We start from the raw sequence: 21,192 nt of genomic DNA, 5'->3' as shown, positions 1-21,192 counted from the left end.
TAGAAGAATGAAACTGGATCCCTATCTCTCACCTTATAGAAAAATCAACTCAGGATGAATCAAGGACTTAAATCTGAGACCTGAAACCATAAAAATTCTAGATAATAACATCAGAAAAACTCTACTGGACATTGGCTTAGGCAGAGAATTCATGGCTAGCCCTCAAAAAACAAATGCAACAAAAATAAAAATAAATAAATAGAGCCTAACTAAATGAAAAAGCTTATGCACAGCAAAATAAATAATTAGCAGTTGAAATGAACAGCCCACAGAGTGGGAGAAAATATTCACAAACTAGGGATCTGACAAAGGACTAGTATCTAGAATCTACAAGGAACTCAAACAAATCACTAAAAACCCCCAAATTTTCCCATCAAAAAGTGGGCAAAGGACACAAATACATTTTTCAAAAGAAGGTATTTACACAGCCAACAACTATATGAAAAAAAGCTCAATATCACTCTTCATTAGGGAGATACAAATTAAAACCACAATGAGATACCACCTTACTCCTACAAGAATGGCCATAATTAAAAAGTCAAAAAACAATAGATATTGGCATGGATGTGGTGAAAAGGGAATACTTTTACGTGGCTAGTGAGAATATAAATTAGTACAACCACTATAGAAAACAGTATGGAGCTTCCTTAAAGAACTAAAAGTAGATCTACTGTTCAATCCAGCAATCCCACTACTGAATAATCCCAGCACTTTGGGAGGCCGAGGCGGGTGCATCACGAGGTCAAGAGATTGAGATCATCCTGGCCAACATAGTGAAACCCTGTCTCTGCTAAAAATACAAAAAATTAGCCGGGTGTGGTGGCATGCCCCTGTAATCACAGCTACTCAAGAGGCTGAGGTGAAAGAATCGCTTGAACCTGGGAGGTGGAGGTTGCAGTGAGCTGAGATTGTGCCACTGCACTCCAGCCTGGTGACAGAGTGAGACTCGGTCTCAAAATAAATAAATAAATAAATAAATAAATAAATAAATAAATAAAAGGAAAAGACACCCGCACACAAAAGTTTATAGCAGCACAATTTGCAATTGCAAAGATAAGGAACCAGCCTAAGTGCCCATTGACCAAGGAGGAGTGGATACAGAAAATGTGGTATGTATACATGATGGAATACTACACAGACATAAAAAGGAATGAAATAATGTCTTTTGCAGCAACTTGGATGGAACTGGAGGCCATTATTCTAAGTGAATTAACTTAGGAATAGAAAAACAAATATTAAATGTTCTCACTTATAAGTGTGAGCTAAGCTATGAGGATGCAAAGGCATAAGAATGATATAATGGACTTTGGGAACTAGAAGGCGAAGGTTGGAAGGAGATGAAGGATAAAAGTACATATTAGGTACAGTGTCCACTGCTCTGGTGACAGATACACAAAAATCTCAGAAATCACCACTAACCACAGTTATATAGACCATGTAACCAAAGTCTATATAAATTAAAACCATAGGGCATCACCTCACACCTGTTAGAATGGCTGTTATCAAAATGATAATTACCAGTATGAACCCTGCACACTGCTGGTAGGAGTGTAAATTAGTACAGCCATTATGGAAAACAGTATGAAAGTTTCTCAAACAACTATAAAATTACCAGCTGATCCAGCAGTCTCACTACTGGGAATATATTCAAAGGAAATGCAGTCAGTTTGTTGATGAGATGGCTGCACTCCCATAATTACTGCAGCACTATTCATGATAGCCAAGATATGGACTAAACCTACGTGTCTATCAAAGGATTAATGAAATAAGAAAATGGGGCATATGTAGATAATGAAATACCATTCAGCTATACAAAAGAAAGACAAGTTCATCCATGTGGTTGTCACTTGCAACCATATGGATGAACTTGGAGGACATTATGTTAAGTGAGATAAGCCAGGCACAGAAAGACAAATACCACAGAAACTCACTCATCTGTAGAATCTAGGGGTATTGCTTTCATAAAAGTATAGAGTAAAATGGTGGTTACCTGGGGTTGGGGTGGTTGTGGGCTGGTGGGAGTTGGGAAAGAAAAAAAAATATGTTCACAAATTCTTTGATGTTTCTCCTTTTGAAAGGTGGTACTTAATTTCCCATCCCTTGAGTGGAGATCCTACTGAGTCTCTCTTATAATGAATAGAATATGACAGAAGTCATATTTTATCCAAAACTTGAAGACTTCTGAAGGGAAGTCATAAAAGGCATCGTAGTTTCCTCTTTTTCCATTTCCTGGTTTCACTCACTCTGGAAGAAACTATCTGCCATGTTGTGAGGAAGATCAACCAGCCAAGGCCAGGTGTGGTGGCTTATGCCCATAATCCTGGCATTTTGGGAAGCCAAGGCAGGTAGATCACCTGAGGTCAGGAGTTGGAGACAGCCTGGCCAACATGGAGAAACCTTGTCTTTACTAAAAATACAAACATTAGCTGGGCATGGTGGTAGGTGTCTGTAATCCCAGCTAATTGGGAGGCTGAGACAGGAGAATCAATTGAAACTGGGAGGCAGAGGTTGCAGTGAGCTGAGACTACACCACTGCACTCCAGCCTGGGCAACAAGAGTGAAACTCCATCTCAAAAAAATATAGATATATATATCAAGCAGCCCTATGGTGAGATCCACATGGCAAGGAGCAAAGATCTAAAGTCTCCTTTCAGCAGCCCTCTTTTCAGTGAGCCACCTCGGAATTGAATCCTTCAATCTCATTCACATCTGCAAACCTGGAAAACACCTTGACTGCAACCTCATTAAAGCCTATGAGACAGAATTGCCTAAGTAAGTGACTCCCAAATTCTTGACCCACAGAAACTTTGAGATAATAAAAGTTTGTTATATTAAGCCATAAGTTGGGATAAATTATTATACAGTAATTGATAACTAATATATTACAATAAAACAAGTCTTTATACCACCACTGCTAAGTCTCTGCTCATGTGACATTCCAAGAAACTTTCAATGATTTTAGTACCTCAAATTAAGTGCTTACTCTACAGTTGCGTGACCAAGACGCTCCTACGTAGAGCCCATAGCTTCCCTAAACAGACTCAACTGGACTAGTATTTGCTGTGCCCTGAACACCTGTCAGAGTTCCACATCTCAGCCAACCAACCTGAAATTATACCCCAGCTCCCATCTCCATCTTATAAAATCCTTGCATCCTTGAGGTCCTATCCCCAAAGCCACCTTCCCTGTGACATCACTTTTGAGTCTCTCAGCCAGATGCTCCCCTCTTCTTCCAAACCCACATTATACTTTGTGTGCCTGCTTGTTGCTCACCCAACAGCTTTTCCCCCTTTGCTCCTTGATGAGAGAGCCCTGGTTTAGTTTGGGTGGTCATCCCTATTTTGAGTCAGGTCAAACCCTGATTAGTTGAAGTCATTCATAGCAGCCCCAATCCCCTTGGCAATGACTGGTGGCAGGAGTGGTCATGTGGTGTATTTCTGGCCAATGAATTATGAGGAGATGTTTGCTAGACAAGAGCATAGCATTCTGGGAAAGACTTTTCGAAAGATACTAGGAAGAAAGAGTACTGCAGAATATTATCTGCGTAGATACGATTTTTAGAACCATGGCAGCCACCTTATAAATCAAAAGGAGCTAGCCCAAGGATGAGTGGATGGATGAGCAGAAGACAGAAAGAATCAGAGCTTCTTACGATTTTGTTGCACCATGAATTAGTCAATCCTCTTATTGCTCTAGACTTCATAGTATGTGAAGCTCTTTCTCAGCTATTCTAGACTAAGCCAATTAAGTTGATTTTGCTGCTACTTGTAGCTAAACATGTTCTAATTAGCTAAACACCCTGGTGATAGTTTTTAGATTTATTAAAGTTATCCTTGCACTCATTTTTCTTTGTATCCAGTTATAATCTAAAGGGTAGTGATTGTATTTTGATTGAAGTAAGTTGTACATAACGAAAAGTATGTAACCTTCGAGTTTTGATTTGGTGAATGTTTATAAAGTAGTACAAATATATAAATAGCATCCAGATCAAGAAACAGAACATTACCAGCACACAAAAGCCATTATTCTACCTGCCCCACTTTTAGTCAGTATCCCCTTCCCAGGGTAACCACTCTCTGTACTTGTAAAGACATAGCTCAGGTTTGCCTGTTTTTAAACTTCACACTAATGGAACCACATGGTGTGTACTCTTTTGGGCTGGCTTCTTTTGCTGAATACCATGAGATTCACCCATTCTGTTGTATGTGTCAGTAATTTGCTCATTCTTATTGACATATACTATTCCACTGTATAAGTATACCACAATTAGGTATTCTGTCTACTGTTGGTGAACTGTGTTTCCAGTTTGGGGCTATTACAAATAGTGTTGCTAGGAATGCTCTTGTGCATTCTTTTGGTGAGTTTATGTACACAGAGCAAGGGGCTGGATTAATGGGTCATAGGCTAGGCATAGGTTCATTTTGGTATGCATATTGCCAAATGGTTTTTCAGGTGTTGACTTTTTATTCATCTTTGTATTTCTATGCATACACTCACATTTCTTACCCTCTTATCTCTTTCTACCCTAAGAAAATACTTTGCACATGGTGAGAACTTGACAGAGGACATAACAAAGAGTGTACATATATACACATGTATATGTATTTGTAAATGCATGCATGTATGTATATACATATATAAATAAATCTGCACATTGTGTATAATAGCTAAAATATAACAACAACCCTAGCAAGTTAACCATCAAACAGGCTATGCTGGGGTTGAAAGGAGTGAGATTGGCATGGAAAGGGCTGGGGACCTCCATTCCCCTCTAAGATTTGGCTCATCTGCAGGTGAATTTCAGTTGCCTTTGGTCACTTTCATCTTTCTTGTGGTAGTTGACAAAATAGAAGCAGGCCTTTGTAAGGAAAGGGTGTTACTGAAGAAAAAGGTCATCCTTCTTCATGGAGAATGGGGAAGGGATGAGCCTGTTAGGGTGCTTGGAGCAGAGAACAAGGCTTTTGGAGAGATGAATGTCCAATACAAGCTGCCAGGCTAAGGCTCTTAGATGCGGTGTTGATTTTCTTAGATGATTTAGTTTTCAACAAACTACCTTTTCCTACATGCTTTTTCTCATTCAACTTTTAGAAAGAACTTGGGCTGCACATGATATTGGTGCAGCTCTTCTGTGAACTGCCTCACAAAACTGGAACAACTTTCAGAATTTCTCTGAAAGAAAACATTACAGTTTTGGGGGATTTTTTTTAAGTCACAGGAGGACTCTAAAATGTGTACTGCAATTTGCTTTAAACTTGATTGGCTTCATGGGAAAATTTGATGCCACTAAGAAATGTAATTTCTCACAGAAGTTATGTCTCTGCTATTAAATGTTGGTGTCCGGGAACCCCATGTGCTTGTGGAAAGGTCTAGAATCCATGACTTTGGCTAATCACCTACCTGTTTCCAGTTTCTAATGGAAAAAAAAAAAAAGCTCAGTGATTGTAATCCAAGGTCTCCGTATAAGGAAATTGTGTCTGTGTGTGTGTGTGTGTGTGTGTGTGTGTGTGTGTGTGTGTGTGTGTTGGGGGTGGTGGTGGTGATGGTGGTGGCAAGGGGGCCATGAATATATCTTTTACCATGTGAGGGCTATGAATGATTACCATTTGAATCGCAAAAATACAGGTCTTTAAGTAAAGTAATTGGAGAAATGCTTGGAAATCCTACCAAGTAGATCTGCAAATAGGCATCAGAAGACATTACAGGATTCATAACAAACCAAGTGGATATTTTTGAAGCCAAACAAACAGTAATTCACAATTCAAAGGAAAAAAATGACAACTATTGAAAATGCTGACTGGCTCTAAGACAACACCGGTGACTGAAGGTGCACTAATAAGACGTTGTCCTTTTGGAAAACTGGGGGAATCCTGCCTCTGAGCAAGCATGTTCAGGAGTTGCTGTGCCATTTGGCCAAGGACTTCACAGATGCCAGATGGCGTCGCAGACCCTGAAGTAGAAGTCCCTAGTGAACTCTGGAATCGTGCTAACGCAAGCTTATGAATATGGATTTCAGTAATCCTTAACCTTCTCAGGAGGTTACTAGCATGAACCTCTTAGTCATATGGGGAAAAAAAAAGGGCCCTGTAGTTGCTCATCATTTGCCCTGAAGAACCAAGAAAGGACTCATGCTACTTCTTGGCCCAACAGGGAGTCAACACAGCTCAACAGTAGGACACTGAGAATCATAGTCCCTCACTAATAGAATGTCGGAAGAGTCAAGCTCCTAATGCCTTGAATGCAGATGTTTCAATCTTCCTGTAGGTCTTTGGATGGATGGGGTGAGTTAAAAAGAGCATGTCCTGAAGCCCTGAGTATCAGCCGCTGAGTGGGTTTAGTTGAGACTAGGGTGTGTGGTGATCAGTTGATAAGTGATATATGACATCTGCTATGGTGGGGGATAATGGTGGCTGTTGGAGGTAGCCTGAGACAGTATGTCCTAATACCATCTCTTTTCCTATCATCTGGACAATGGGCAGTCCAGGTCAGCCATTGTCTGATTATTTCTAGTCTTTTATCACAAAAAGATTTTCAGTCATCTCTTGTGACTTATTTTCACTAATTTTCCAATAATTTCCTTAAAAAGGTAATCAGTAAGCCAGGAATTGATTTGTAGCTGAAGTCAGTTTCTATGTGTGTTGCGTGGTTCCAAATATATAGTTCAAAGCTCTGTGTGATACATAGAACCATAGAGAGATCAGAAAACATACACAGAATAGATCTTGTCATTTGTGAATTTGGTGAATTAGACCATTTGAATCACCACTTGAAGATTTGTTGTCCTGCAAGTCTTATGTATTTCTCAAAATAAAGGAGGTCTTCAGACACCCAGGTGTCCAATTACCTTCCATTTTCAGACAGCTAATATATTTTGTACTAATCTCCACTTTGCCTTTCTTAGTCCTCAATAGCGAAGCCTTACTCTAACCAGATTCCCAGTTGATTATTTTTTAAACGAGTGTTTCTCTGCTTGTGAAGATTGCGTATAAAGATAGTTGCACATCCTGAGCTCCTGTAGGATATCAAAGGACAGAATTAGACATGAGCCTCCCCCTCTGTGCTCACCATGAAAATATTAAATAGGATAGAGGCATGAGGAAGGCATAAGAACACACACCTTTGTAGTTGTGTTTTTCTGCTGGAAGCTGCAGATCAGTCTTCATTTTGTGGAATATTTTTACAAATGTTTTTATTGACTGAGTTTTAGAAAGGTAGGTGTACCTGTGGCTTGTTCTATGTCAGCTACTGGTAGCTTTAGGATTTTCTGCCTAATGTGTTCACTTGGTCACAGACCTGTCATGCCGAGTGAGCAATAGAAGGCACCGGAACCCAAGGAGATGCCTAGTGCATTTCAGCTCTGTGACTGACTTGTTGACATGTCTAGTTTGGTCTTGAAATAAAAATGAACAAATTTAGAATGTTGGCTTTATTTTCTACCAAACTCTGATTTTTAGCATGCCAACCTCATATAATGATATTCAAAGTTGTCAAATACATCACAATTATTCTTTCTACTCCATATAAATGGTCCTTTTCAACAGAGCCACTTTCTAGGCTGGCAGGAGGACTTGTGAACTTTGCTGTATCACTACTCTAAAGTCTTCTCGCCTCCCAAATGCCCTGGGGTGTTCCAAAGCTGGATGGGAGATATACTTGGAAAGGTTGGAGAGTCTGCTGGGAAAGGCAGGTGGGAATGAGAACGCTGAGAGTTGGAGAAAGAAGGTAGAGAATTGAGTAGAGGATGCAATTGCTACTGTGACTGGAGTCAAGTCTTCGGAAAACTGGAGAATTAGTGTAGCTCAGAGGGTCAGGGCCAAGGAACAGATGCACCTGGAAACAGAGGACTCTGGGACTAAGGCCCTGGGTAAAAGGCTGCCCCTTACTCTCCACATGCTCATTTTGCCTGTCCAATGGCAAGGGTGCCTTTGGAATACAGGGAAAGGGAGGAGCCGCAATGATGCAGTCAGAGCCAGTGTCTCCTTCTGAAGGCCTTTTCCACCCGACGGAAGGCGGCTCGCAAGACTTCCTCTTGGAGCTCACTGTTCTAGAGTTGGCGACAGTTGGAAAAAGGGAAAGGAAGGGGAGGGGACATCACCATTTCCATATTCACTCAGATGTCCTAATACCATCTCTCTTCTCATCATCTGGGTGACTCCTCCTGTTTTCTTCTGTTTTGGTAAAGTGTGTTTGTTCACAGAAGGTCTTTACCTTTGTGCTTCTTCTTTTTTTTTTTTTTTTGAGATGGAGTCTTGCTCTGTTGCCCAGGCTGGAGTGCAGTGGCATGAACTCAACTCAATGCAACCTCAGACCCCTGGGTTTGAGCAAGTCTCCTGCCTCAGTCTCCTGAGAAACTGGGACTACAGGTGCCCACCACCATCTAATTTTTGTATTTTTAGTAGAGACAGGGTTTCACCATGTTGGCCAGGCTGGTCTTGAACTCCTGACCTCAGGTGATCTGCCTACCTTGGCCTCCCAAAGTACTGAAATTACAGGCATGAACCACCGAGTCCAGCTACCTTTGTGCTTCTTGCAGACGGAGCTTTCTACTTGTTTCTGACCACAGTATTTAGTGGCAAAGAATCCAAGAAAGATGATGAATTAATTAGTGTTATTGACTTCCTAAAAGGGTGAGCAGTTCATCTCCCAGAGTCTGGTAATTTCCTAAAGTGAGAGGGCAGGGTTTGTGCATATAGAGATGTGCATATAGAATGAACTTTCAAAGAGGCTTGTAACACACACTGGGACCATTTATTTAAAAATCAAACAGATTTTCATTTATATTTGTCACTTACTCAGTCAGGGCTGGAAAATGGCTGATGAGACTGGTCAGTTAGGCAAGCACTAGTCCCAGTTTCAGATCCAATATTCTGGTAGGCTTCTGAGAGATCTGAGACAGCGAAAAACGCAGACCACCCAGCACCACACATCGCTGTAGCTAACAGGTTGAACTGGATCTCTTCTTTTCCCTCCAGCCTGCCTACTCCAAGCAATGCCTCTTGACCCTTTAACTGAAGGCATTAACAATAACATTAACTTTGGCCTCATTTTCTCTCCCTGTTTTGATCCATTCTTAAGTGGATATTCTAGGGAGTAACGAAATAGTCAAAAGCAAAAAATCATTAGTGCTTTTCAGAGATGAAGAGATCCTGGGAAATCTGTGGACACAGTAAGGGTGCCTTTCATATTGGGAGTAGTCATCTGTACTTGGCCAATATGGACCAATCCCTCACCTCCCTCCTTTTTCTGCAAACCCAACTCCCTCCTTTTTCTGCACCCCACAGACTGACTTACTGTGGGTCATCTTAAAGTAGAAATTATGAGCAGAGAGGGGAGAGCCCACTGGCGCACACAGCTGGCTTTGACCTTGTGGCTCTGCTGTGTGTGTTTGTGTGTGTGCACCTGCATGTGTATTTCTTCATTCTCTTTGCATGTACCTCTAATTGATCTTGAAAACAAGGGACAGTTAAAGAAGACGTTAAGGTGAAATGAAGCCATAACTGCAGCTGGAGACTTTTATTAAGTGTGGCAAAGTTCCCTGGGCTGCGCTGAAATTGTTTATTGATTTTGGTATGGCTGGGTGCTCGGGAGTAATCGCCCAGAATGCCACTAGAGAGAGCATCTTGTTAGCTCACACTCAGCATCACCTCAACTCAGTCATTCCCTCTGGAGCTTGCCTCTTTAACCTGTAAATAAATACCCCTGGTTAACTCCTGAGGTGCCTCTGCCTGGGACCAGCACTGCTTCTGTTCTGAATATGCACACCCCCCAGCAGCATTTAAAGACTCATGGGGTTTAATTTCTTCCATCAGAAAGAGATGCCTCAAGAGGGAACAAAAACAGGGTTAGGTTGGAGATGAAAGATGCATATCATTTTTCATTTTTAATGTGTATTTAGCTTGTTTTTCTCATTTCCCTTTTAGTAGTAAGGTTGGAAGTTTGAAAAAACAAAGTAAACGAGATTGTTTTCAGTGGTGTTTTAACTATCTCATCCCTTTGTCTTTCCTTGTGTGTTTTTAATCAGTGTCACACTTTTGCCCATGCCTGGGTCTTCCTGGCTTTCCCATTCCTGTAACTAAACTTTCTCTGGGGTTGCAATGGAGGCAGAGGTGGGCCTGGGAACTGGTCATCTGTCTGCAGCCAGGACTGCTCTTGAGCAGGTGATCCTGCGTTGGGGCAGCTGCGTGGAGAACATGGGGCATGTACACAGTCAAGCTCCATAGGAGGTCGGAAGAGAAGCCTGGTTCCAGGGTCATCCGAGGGAGGAATCGAGTTGTAGGAAGAGAGCTAGGAAGTTTGGGTCAGCTGAAAAAAAAACTGGTTTAACCTGGGGCATCCTACTTCAAAGATAGATAAGGTTGGTATCTATTGGGGTTCCCAGGTTGACTCTGAAAGAATCACATCCCTAAAGTTATTTTACTTCAGAATTAGAGTTGCCAGTGATGGCAAGCTGACCATCATTTGCTTTGGTGAACTTTATTTCACATCATCCAATGAAATGCCCTCATTGTTGTTCATTATTTACCTTTTGAGATCCTTCTGCAATTCCCAGGCATCATTCTTTCCAAGCTTCATGACCATGCTGCTGTCAGGCTGCTCACGATGTGGTTCAGTATCACTCCAAAATTACAGATCTACAAGGCTCCTGGGACCAAGGTCTCACATTGGAGTGCTAGGGAACTAGTGGCTCCCTGAAAATCACATTTCTATGAATTGTTCCTCTAATTGTCCTTAAACAATCCCTCTGGAAATGCTGACAGTATATCCTTTCCAAGTTCTTCTGTATTTGTCTCTTCACCCTATCTTATGTAGTAACTTTTCTCCTGAAATCAAGCAGTAGCGTATTTCCTCTTTTTGTTCTGACCACAGTGAGTTTTGCCCCTGAGTTACACGAGAATCAGAGATTCTTTAGAGAGCATTGCATTCCAAATATTTCTACAACTTCCCACCTCTCTCACCCTGAATATTGTATCAGCCTTGCCCAGTGTCTTAGGGAATGACTTTATTGCCAGGAAAGGGAGTAAAGATGAAAGACAAAGTCATGGAATACTTAGGTTTTATCCCAAATTGCTAAAGATTGTGTGTTGGCATTGCTTTTTTATGTCTCGACTTAGCTTCTAATAAGAGAGTTTGTATTTGTTTCTCATTGAACTAGTCATTGTTGGTCAAAACTAAGGAGGAAGTAGGAGCTGTCAAGATGAAATGGATGGTAAGTTAACTTTATGATGAATGACAGTGCCCTGAAATCTCAGTAGAACCAAATTATTTCTAAACCTAAGATGGTATCTTAACCTCAAAAACTTCTCAACAGAATGACATTTTGGCAAAACAGTAGGATTTGGACATCCCTTGGGCCACATTTAACTGGTATAGATGTAATATGTGTAGGTGCTTGACTTTTGTAGGTAATGTTATTAAGAGTGATTGCAATATCTTCTCCTATGGAAAATAGCACCCATCTCGGAGAAAAGTTTTGCAACAAGCAGACATGTATTCCAATCTCAATACAATCCTTGGACCTAATCTTGGCCAAGTTTATTTAACCCTTATGAATTAAACCTTCCTTATGTAAAATGAGGTTGTGAGAATTTACTAAGACCCTGCAGACCATGGATCAGCAAACTTTTCTGTATCAGCCAAAGAGTAAATATTTAAGGCTTGCAGATCATATTTTCCCTTGTCACCACAACTCAACTCTACTGTTGCAGCGAAACAGCAGTAGATAAATGTGTAAATAAATGGGCATGACTGTGTTCCAATAAAACTTTATTTATAAAACACCTAGTGGTTGGATTTGGTTGCAGCTGGATATAGCTGACCCCTGCTATAGATGAAATATCTGGCAAACGATTGGGCTCTCCAAGGTGTAAACATAGGGAGTTATGAACTTCAGTGGACTGAGTGGTTAATTTTAATGAAGTACCTACCTCTTCCTTTATCATGGGATCATTGGCTAACACTTAAACCATATTCAGCAGACTGGTTTGGCCAGTATGGAAAACTAAGTTTTAAACATCTTCTAAAAGCTTGTACTGGGCGTTGATCCTAAGATGCAAATCCATTCTATCTTCCTACTTTTCCCTTTTCTCCCTAAGCTTGTCTGTTGCAGAGCTCATTCTGACCCTCCCTCCCAGACTCTAATTTGGGGTTGGGATGCTTCATTCTTCCATTGCCTCCTTAGCCCAGATCTTTTAGAGAATTTTAAATTCCTGTTAGAATTTCTCAGTCTGTTGCCTCCATTGGAAAGAGTTATTTTTGACCTACTCTGACCCTGTCTTGAACAACAATAAAATGAGGATTGGGAGAAATGTGACACAAATCAATAGGTTATCCTAACAGACGTGATCTTTGAGGCTGTTTTTTTCTTGGACACTGGCAGCAGTAACAAAGATAAATAGCAACTCTGTTACATTGCCATCTGAGCAGTAGGTGGCTCAGCAGATCACTGCGTGGCCTCTAGTCTGGGTGGTCAGTAGGTTTGAGCAGGATGAGAAGCAGAGAAGAGCCAGAAATCTGGCCACGAGGATAGAAAAGGAGAAGGCTGAAGGACAGCTGGTGCCTCAGTTTCTGTTGATGGTCGTTGATAACACATGGGGTTCCTTTGTGCTACTCAGTTGGCTCTGCTTACTCACCCACTTTCTCACTTATCCTCATCCCCTTAGTCCACGTGCATTCAATAAACATATAGTGAGCACCTGCTGTGTATAGGGCATCGGCGTGGTAAGATAACCTGGGCATTAGTAGTGGCTCTGGTGTTTCCTTTGCCAGGTTTTGAGCAAAATGTGAGAAGTGATTGAGCATTGGGAATTGATTGCTATGGCTGATTTGAGGACCCTGGGGGAACAGAGGGGAAAGTAACTTAATGGTTTCCTCTTCCATCTTCCCAGGCACACCAGCTGGTTGGAGAGTGGTAAAGAGCAGATAAGGCCGAGCATGGTGGCTCAAGCCTGTAATTCCAGCACTTTGGGAGGCCAAGGTGGGCAGATCACGGGGTCAGGAGATCAAGACCATACTGGCTAACATGGTGAAACCCCGTCTCTGCTAAATACACAAAAAATTTAGCCAGGCGTTGTGGCAAGCACCTGTAGCCCCAGCTACTCGGGAGGCTGAGGCAGGAGAATCACTTGAACCTGGGAGGCAGAGGCTGCAGTGAGGTGAGATCACACCACTGCATTCCAACCTGGGCGACAGAGCAAGACTCTGTAAAAAAGAAAAAGAAAAAAAAAAAAAAAAAGCAGATGGAAGAGATGCAGGGAACTCCACTCTCCTCCGTGAGGGCCTGTGGTAGCTGTAGTGAAAATGGTACTTCTGGTGGTAGTAGCACTAGTGGAGGTGGTACTAGTAAACATTGTACTCTTAGTGGTAGTACTAGTAGTGGTGGTACTAATAATGATGTTAGTAATAGCTAACAAAAATACTGATTGATTACTATATATGATGTATATTCTAGCTGTATTATTCTGTTACCTCATTTAATTCTCACAACCCCATGAGGCAGGTATGGTTATCATCCCCATTTTATTCAAGAAGAAAATAAGGCTGAGAGAGTTTAAGTCACTTGCTACCTCATGACAAGGTTGTGGCAGAGCTGGGACAGGCTCATCATAGCATTGATTTCATTGTGTCATGAATGTCTGTTTTCTGTTTCCCCAATTCAACTGTTAGCTGGTTGATGGCATACACCATAATTTTTGTTGACTTTAAAAATATTGTAAAGTATAGCACATATACATTATTAAAAGAAAAACTTCAGCTGGATTAAATTTAAAGGAGTTTAATTTAGTAATGAATGATTTGGGATTTGGGTAGCCCCCAGAACCGCAGCAAATTCAGAGAGACTCCAGGGATGCCTCCTGGTCAGAACAAATTTATAGATCAAAATAAGGGAAGTGATGTTCAGAAATCAGAAGTGAGGTACAGAAACAGTGGGATTGGCTACAGCTCGGCATTTGCCTTATTTGGACGCTCAGCAGTGTATGAGTGAAGTACAGCTGTTGGGACTGGCCACGACTCAGCTATTGTTACAGGTTCCTTACTCGTAAGTTAGGTTTTCAATCCTGTCTACTTATTAATTTAGGTTGCAGTTCATCCACAAGGACTCAAATATAGAAGTACAGAGTCCTAAGGCCATTTTTTAGTTCACTTTAACAACATAAACCTGCACAAAACATATAGTATAATAGGTAGTGAATTATTATACAACAAACACCTGTGTATTCATTGCCCAGACATTGCCAGCATCCCAGAAAATTCTCCCAGACCCCCTATCAATTCTTACCCCTTTTCTTCCCTTCAAGGAGCAGCTCCCATGAGCTCTAGCCCTACAGTTAGTTCTGTTTATTTCTTAGATTTGTGAGATTTATCCATGTGTGACATGTAGCTGTAATTGCATATTTTCACTTTGGTATATGACATAGTTTGGATGTGTGTCCCTGCCCAAATCTCGTATTGACATATAATCCACAATGTTGGAGGTGGACCCTGGTGGGAGGTGATTGGGTCATGAGAACGTTTCTCGTGAATGATTTGGCACTATCTCTTTAGCACTGATCTCATGGTAGTGAGTGAGTTCTTGTAAGATCTGGTTAACAGTTCGTGTCACCTCCCCACTCAGTCTCTTGCTCCTGCTTTTGCCATGTGAAATGCCTGCTCCCCCTTCACCTTCTGCTGTAATTGTAAGGTTCCTGAGGCCTCCCCAGAAGCCAAGTAGATGGCCAGCATCATGCTTCCTGTACAGCCTGTGGAACCATGAACGAATTAAACCCCTTTTCTTTGTAAGTTACCCAGATTCAGGTATTTCTTTATAGTAATGCAAGAATGGCCTAATCCAGTATAGCACTCTATCATGGAGTATCAAATGTATTTATCTAATCTATTGTTGATGGACATTTGGGCAATCTGTTGCTTTTGGTTATTATAAAGAATACTACTATCAACATTGTTGTCCATGTCACTTAGCCTTCCTGTACACATAGTTCTTTCTCTTGGAGTGGTCTTTCTGGGTCAAAGTTATTCCTATGTTTTACAATTTACCTTCCCACCAGAAGTGTATGACAATATCTGTTGCTTCACAGCTCTCTGACACTGGGGATTGAAAAGTTTTTAAGATAATTCATTCTGACCTTAATTTGCATCTCCCCAACTAGTAAAGACATCAACATTTTCATATGTCTACAGGCTCTTTGGAATCTCATTTTTGAAGTGCCAGTTCAAATCTCTTGCCCATTTTTGGTATGTGTTTGCCTTTAAAAAAAAAGCAACTAATCTTTGGGAGTTATGTATTCCAAATACAAATCCTATGCTGTTTACATGTTTGACAGTCTTCTTTTATAATGTTGCTTGCTTTTGATTCTCTTGGTGGTGTCTTTTGATGGATTGAAATTCTTAATTTTAATAAAGTTAAGTTTATCTCTTCCTTTATGAGTAGTGATTTTGCCTTTTCTTCTAGAGGCTTTATTGTTTTGTTTTTCTTTATAGCTCTATAGTCCACTAGAAATTGATTTTTGTATATGGCATGAGGTAGGGATCATCTTATTTTCTTTTTACCTTTCTTATTGATATTGAGTTGATCCAGAATCATTTATTCAGAAGACCATCCTTTCTCCACTGCTCTCCAATGTCACTTTTGTTGTAAATCAACAGACCATATATGTGTGAGTCTGTTTCTGGACTCTATCATTGGTCTATTTGCCTATCCTTGTGACAATTCCATAGTATCTTAATCACTGTGGAACTCCACTTGGGTCTTACTTTAATTCCTTCTTTGTATCCTCTGTGCCTATCACAGTGCTTCACATGTAATACATGCAAATACTTGTTGGTTGAAAGGGCCTCTAGTACTGGTTTCTGTGGATTTGCCATTGTGGAAGGCTGTGAGAGGGTAGAAAGAGGGTCACTTTATTCCTTTCCTAGGATGGAAGCTGGGCTTGGAGGGTGCTTTGGACATACCATAGTTTTGCTGGGATAGTAAGATCTGAATGTCTGCATTAGGCATATTCAGAAAGGCCACCGGGATTAGTGGAGCTGGGAAGCTGTGCCTGAGATGGATGTTAGAGGTGGGACAGCAGTGGTAAAGTGGGTTAGCTGGATTCTCTTCAAAATGACGATGGCATTCAGCTGTTTTCCTTAGAGGATGGGCAGAGAACATTAGTAAACTAAAGCTGTCACCAATCTAACCTCAAAGCCTCCAATCAGTCTCCCCAACACCCACTGAGACTGCTCCTTTGCCCAAAGGAGGACCTTGTCTCAAGCAGACTGGTGGGTCTTCTCCATCTCCCAATAGGAACCTGTCAGGAATCCAATGTTTCAGGGATGGGTTCCCTGACTTAGGTCTCTCCTTGTCTCTGTAGGCAGCTAAGCTTCCTTAAACACCATCTTCAAGTTGTCACTCCCTTGCCCCAAGACCAACAATGAATTCTTGTCCTTTACAGTGTGCATTTCAAACTCCTCAGTGTAGACTGGAGAAGACTTTCCATAATTTAGACCTTCAACATTATCCAGTTTTCCTTTTCTCTCTCAGCCACTCTCTGGCTGGGTCAGCTAGCTTAGTTATCTTATTTCCCACATGGGTCATTACTTCTACTTAGATGCCTTTATCTTCTCTAATGAGAAAGCCCAGCCTGAGTTTTACCCCTACTCACCTGCCACCAAGCCCTCTCTGACTACTTCAGCACCCTATTCTCTTCCATTTCCGAAACCCTTGGTGTATTCCTGTCCAGTATTGAAAGATTGCCATTTATGGTTCTCCCATAGATTGCAGGAAAAGAAAGCTGTATTAGTCAAGTGTCCTTTGGTAGCTATGTTAGTTACTGGCTGCCATAGCAGATTACTACACACTGGGTGGCTTAAGCAACAGAAATTTATTTTCTCATGGTACTGGAGGCTGAAAGTCCAAGATCAGGGAGTTGGTGGATTTGGTTTCTTCCGAGGGCTTCTTAGCTTGCATATGACCACCTTCTCACTGTGTCCTCACATCGTATATTTGTGCGACTCTCTGCTGTCTATGCACCTAATTTCCTCTTATAAGGACACCAATCAGATTGGATTAGGGCCCACCCTAATAGCCTCATGTCAACAATCTCATCCCCTCCTTAAAAGACGTATCTTCAAATACAGTCACATTCTGCATACCGGGCATTAAGGCTTTAACACGTGAATTTATTGAGGAGGAAGGGACACACATTTTAGCCCAGAGCAGTAGCCATCTCACAGTGAAGAAAGCCAAAGAGAGAATTTATTACCTCTAGCATCTGAAAAGTGGGAGTGGATCAAATTGTTACAGCTGGATCCAGGTATCCTGAGTTGTCTAGGGCCTTGCTCTCTCCCTGCCTCAGCCCCATTTTCTTTGATGTGGAAATCATTCTAAGAAAGCTCCCCTTCCATTGTTGTGGCAAGATGGCTGCCACAGCTCTTGGCTTGTATTCCAGCCACAGGGCTGATCCAGGGAACAGGAGGCTTCTATCCCAGTGATACCAGGAAAAGTCCTGGGGCCAATTCTCATTGGCCCAGACTTTGTCTAGTGCCCATAACTGAACCAGTCACTGAGATTCTACTGAGCCTGATTTGGCTAAGGCATCCTCCCACCCCAGAGGAAAAGTAAGGTCACCTAATCAGACCATATCGACCAAGAGTGGGGCAGTGGTCCCCCACGGAAAAGCCAAGCCATTGTGTAGAAAGAGGACAGGATGGAGAGCAAGGAAAACAAGAAATATTAATTCCAGCTGCTTTCCAACTTATCATGCTGATACACAGCCCCAGGAGGTAGGTTTTATTATTTTCATTTTTGCAATAAAAAATGGTGTCTCGGGGGGCCGGGCGCGGTGGCTCAAGCCTGTAATCCCAGCACTTTGGGAGGCCGAGGCGGGTGGATCACGAGGTCGAGATATCGAGACCATCCTGGTCAACATGGTGAAACCCCGTCTCTACTAAAAATACAAAAAATTAGCTGGGCATGGTGGTGCACGCCTGTAATCCCAGCTACTCAGGAGGCTGAGGCAGGAGAATTGCTTGAACCCAGGAGGCGGAGGTTGCGGTGAGCCGAGATTGCGCCATTGCACTCCAGCCTGGGTAACAAGAGCGAAACTCCGTCTCAAAAAAAAAAAAAAAAAAAAAAAAAAATTGGTGTCTCGGAGGTTATGTCAAGTCAAGTAGCTGGTAAGTTGAGATCTAGATTCAAGTACTGATCTGACTGCAAAACTCACATCCTTTCCTCCACTTTCAGTGTCTTCCATGAAGGGATTCAGCTGCTAGCATCCTCAACAATGGGCACAGCTGCAGGAAATCATTAGTGCTCCATCCACTATAGGGCTAGAGGCTGATTATAGTTGGTTATGCCTTGGACGTGCTGCAGGGTGTGTTAAGCTTCAGGCACTGAGGTGAGGGAGGCAGGTAAGGCTCAGGCTTCAGGGCAGAGGGATGTCAACAGGGATTCTGGGAGGAGACAACAAAGGGCACGGAGGAAGAAATGGAGACGGATGGAGAGACAGCAGTTCTCTAGAACTAGAGGTAGATGTAACAGGTGCACTTTACTTCCCACGGCGTAGCCTGGGGCACATGGGACTCTCCTGGGGAACTCTCCGGCTCTCTCCCATTTCCCCCTTCCAAGACTGGAGTGTCATTGTATAAGTGACAGCAGGTTCCTGGCTCCTTCCAATCTTCCCTTCATTCCTCTTCTTTGCAGATATCATTCCAGACTCCCAAATACTAAAAACATTAAATTCAGAGATTGCTCAGCTCATTGTAGGAGAGTGGGGTGATTAAGAGAAGAGCCTGGAGGTGGTCTGCCTGGCTGCCCACTTAGTTGCTGTGGGGCCTTGGGCAGTTATTTAACCTCTTTGGTCCTCAGTTTCTTTATGTATAAGATGGAGCTAAACAGAGATTGACCTTATAGAACTGAGATAATCTACCAAAAAGTCTCAGGACACTGCCCTACACACTGTATATGCTCAAAAATAAAAATATGTCAGGTGTTATTGGCTCAAAGCTAAAGAGGTTGGCTGGACAGGGGCTGCCCAGCTCAGGCAAAGACGCTGGTAAGCAGAGTTGAGCTTGCTTTTTGTCTGGGGTTGCGCCATATGCTCAAATCTGAGTGATAGTGTTCTGAGGGTATTTCTGGGGCCGGCATGTCGAGGGTTACTTCTTAGTTTGCTTTCCTTGAGGTAGGCTTAGAAAAGGCTTCTCAGAAGAAGTGAGTCATAGGAATAATTTTAAGAAAGGGAAATTGCTGATTAATAGGGTGGCATGAAATTTCAAAAGCTGACCTCCATAAAAATTTAGTAAAAATGCAGTGATTTTACATCCCCCTATATTAACTGAGGGCTTCTTTGGCATAGAAATCCGTACTCTTTGATAACCCCAAATGCACCTTCGATTTTAGAATGAATTTATATATATATATTTTGGCAGTAGATTTACTTCCTCATCATGTTTATAGCTTAAATTAATATGGAAATTAACCCTGAAACCCCAGACCATTTCGAAGCACTGGATTTTACAGACCTCAAGCCAGTTTAAAATAAATGTTGAAAATGTGAACTGCATTAAAAAAAGCTGATAGTATTAATTTAATCTCCATTAAAAACATCAGGAATGATTTATTGAGCTTTTAAAAGAAAAAAAGCACAGGCTCTGTTATGGGCAGGTACCACTTACAGATACAGGTGATTTGGATGAAACAATGCTTTTGTCAGATGCTGGCTTACAGCTAGATCCCAACTGGGAGTAAAGTTCTGTGGGTTTCACTTTAATGATAATCTCTATGAACACATGTCTTTATGCAGAAACATTTCATATCTTCAGAAAGGTAGTTCTACCTACCAGGTTTTGGCCCATTCCAGATTTAGGGATGTGGGGAGACCCCATGTAATAAGGTTGAAACAATTTTTACTATGGATACGAATTTGTTCACTCACAAATAATTGTTGAACAGCCACTCTGTGCCATGCACTGTGTTATGTGTTTACTGAAGATAGTGGGTCAAGACGGCAGACATTCCCTTTGTGGCGTTAGCAGCCTAGTGAGTGAGGGAGACACAAAATAAGTGACCCCAAGTGATATATAATGATCACTTGCGGCTGGGCACAGTGGCTCACGCCTGTAATCCCAGCACTTTGGTAGGCTGAGGCAGGGTAGTTACGAGATCAGGAGATTGAGACCAGCCTGGCCAACATGGTGAAACCCTGTCTCTACTAAAAATACAAAAATTAGCCAGGCATGGTGGCACGTGCCTGTAGTCCCAGCTACTCAGGAGGCTGAAGTAGGAGAATAGCTTAAATCCAGGAGGTGGAAGTTGCAGTGAGCCAACATTGCACCACTGCACTCCAGCCTGGGTACCAGAGCAAGACTTTGTCTCAAAAAAACTTGGACTGGGAGCGGTGGCTCATCCTCGTAATCCCAGCACTTTGGGAGGCGGAGGCAAGATCACTTGAGCCCAGTGGTTCAAGACCAGCCTGGGCAACATAGTGAGACCTTGTCTCTACAAAAAAATCAAAAAATTAGCCTGGCGTGGTGGCATGCATCTGTAGTCCCAGCTACTTGGGAGGCTGAGGTAGGAGGATTGCTTGTGCCCTGGAGTTCAAAGCTGTAGTGAGCTGTGACTGCCTCACTGCACTCCAGCCTATGCAACAGAGTGAGACCCTGTCTCAAAAATAAAATAAAATAAAATAAAATAAAATAAAATAAAATAAAAATCGCTTGAGATAACTACTTGAGAGCAAATATGGGAGGGGACATTTAATTTGGGTTGTGAGGGGTCTGGGAAGGCCTCTCCAAGAAACTGACATTCAGTCTGAGATACAAAGAAAGGTGAGGACTTTACCTACTCATTTTTACAAAAAGGTAATGCACACACACTCCCATGTCACTTTACATATGTCACTTTGTGCAAACATCACACAGTTTACAAGAATCTTTATCCTACCATGTGGCTTGCTCAGGTTAGGGGGTTGAGTGTAGGAAGGGACGTTTGGCACTTACCTTTATAGATTCTCTCCCCAACACCCCTCCCACCCCCTGAACTGGTAGATGAGGAAGCCACAGAGAGGCTGCCCCTGATCCCAGTCACACAGCTGGTTAAGTGGCACAGCTGGGATTTGAAGGTCTCTGCCTCAATGCTTGTGTGTTTTCTCCTATCCTACATTACAAGGCCTCTTAGAAAAGAGCTCTCCTCCCCCTAACCCCAGCAACCCCACTTAAATTCCA

The sequence above is a fragment of the Saimiri boliviensis genome, chromosome 2, assembly GCF_048565385.1.
Source record: "Saimiri boliviensis isolate mSaiBol1 chromosome 2, mSaiBol1.pri, whole genome shotgun sequence".
Lineage (NCBI taxonomy): Eukaryota > Metazoa > Chordata > Mammalia > Primates > Cebidae > Saimiri > Saimiri boliviensis.
The sequence above is the reverse complement of the archived record's forward strand: the minus strand, read 5'-3'. Positions refer to the sequence as shown.